The sequence below is a fragment of the Schistocerca cancellata genome, chromosome 1 (assembly GCF_023864275.1).
Source record: "Schistocerca cancellata isolate TAMUIC-IGC-003103 chromosome 1, iqSchCanc2.1, whole genome shotgun sequence".
In the NCBI taxonomy this organism is placed as follows: Eukaryota; Metazoa; Arthropoda; class Insecta; order Orthoptera; family Acrididae; genus Schistocerca; species Schistocerca cancellata.
Genome location: NC_064626.1, coordinates 1,194,101,475 through 1,194,103,358, shown reverse-complemented (window position 1 = coordinate 1,194,103,358; position 1,884 = coordinate 1,194,101,475). Strand labels below are relative to the sequence as shown.

The 1,884-nt window shown below is 46.4% G+C and overlaps 1 non-coding gene across 1 annotated transcript; it reads right to left on the bottom strand.

Moving 5' to 3' along the window:
- Positions 1 to 1,377: 1,377 nt before the first annotated feature.
- Positions 1,378 to 1,452, bottom strand: Trnaa-ugc (transfer RNA alanine (anticodon UGC)). Its single transcript has one exon. It is a non-coding gene; the product is annotated as a tRNA-Ala (tRNA).
- Positions 1,453 to 1,884: the final 432 nt, after the last annotated feature.

The following is a 1,884-nucleotide window of genomic DNA, read 5'->3' as shown; positions in this document are numbered from 1 at the left end:
GAGCAACTGGCTCGTCACAATACGGCAGTCACTACTATTGATGAACTGTGGTATCGTGTCGAAGCTGCATGGGAGGCTGTACCTGCACACGGCATCCAAGCTCTGTTTGACTCAATGCCCAGGCGTATCAAGGCCGTTATTACGGCCAGAGGTGGTTGTTCTGGGTACTGATTTCTCAGGATCTATGCACCCAAATTGCGTGAGACTGTAATCACATGTCAGTTCTAGTATATCTGTCCAATGAATACCCGTTTATCATCTGCATTTCTTCTTGGTGTAGCAATTTTTATGGCCAGTAGTGTATTAATGTTGGTAAGCTAACGTGTAAGTACCCATGTCTTGGCACCTTACTAACGTTCTCATCGTTGGAAAATCTCGTCCGCCGGCCAGATGCTCCGTCAGTTTGCCCAACAGACGGAGATCGCATTCTGCAAGATCTCGACTTCTCAATCAGCATCCGCCACGTCTGTCCGGCCTTGGTTACGTTGTTGGTACGGCTGACACGACGTTGCATTTCATCCATATACTGCCAGAACCTGGGTGCAATTTAGACGCTTTGCCCACAAGAGCCGTACCGTACCGCGTGCTCGAATTGGGGAGTTTGTTTGCGGTTACCGCGCCATTTCAGTGGCAATGGACCCATTAACCGCACCGCAGCAAAGCTATGTGTGCAGAAGACCCAGAACATATAGAGGAAAAAGTACAAATGTGGAATAAGGGTAGTACTGTGAAATACTATGGTTTCTCGCCTTGTTACTGCTGTACTTCCGTGACATGCTTGTATACTACGTACGTCAACTGTAGGTTGCTCTGGAACGCATTCCTATTACAGTTGTCAACCACTGCGAGTGAGTGAAGTTGTTTTAACGAATTCACTAGGAGGAATAATTTTTGCATGTTGGTGCTTTTTAGTTTCATTCTTGTCATAATATATAAATTATTAATATACTTCGTAAACAGGCGTTTAGCTAATACATTAAGTCGTAAAATCACGTGTTTGTTACCTATTTAAATTAAATTTTCGATTTTATTTTTCTGAATTTCAAGACGACTCTGTCACTAAAATGGAATACTATTATTCCATATTTGTACCCGTCGGAATGCACGATGGACATGAAAGGATGCAGGTGATCAAACAGGATGCTTACGTACGTGTCACCTGACAGAGTCGTATCTAGACGTAGCAGGGGTCCGATATCACTCCAACTGCACACGCCCCTCCACCAGCTTGAACATGTTCCTGGTCATCAACAGTCCAATGCCGGTGTAGACCGGCCCAAGCGACGCATAAAGCTTTGACGAAATTAGAATTATATATTAATACCTTCAGCTGCTGACGGGCGTTGATACATATCAACGGGAACATGTGAAAATGTGTGCCCCGACCGGGACTCGAACCCGGGATCTCCTGCTTGCACGGTAGACGCTCTATCCATCTGAGCCACCGAGGGCAGAGAGGATACTGCTAATGCTGGGACTATCTCGCGCACGCCTCCCGTGAGACCCTCATTCTCACCTTATATGTCCCTACCCAACACACTCATTACTCATGGAAGACATTCTTACCAAGTCCCGTAAGAGTTCGGGTACTACACTCCTGGAAATTGAAATAAGAACACCGTGAATTCATCGTCCCAGGAAGGGGAAACTTTATTGACACATTCCTGGGGTCAGATACATCACATGATCACACTGACAGAACCACAGGCACATAGACACAGGCAACAGATCATGCACAATGTCGGCACTAGTACAGTGTATATCCACCTTTCGCAGCAATGCAGCAGGCTGCTATTCTCCCATGGAGACGATCGTAGAGATGCTGGATGTAGTCCTGTGGAACGGCTTGCCATGCCATTTCCACCTGACGCCTCAGTTGGACCA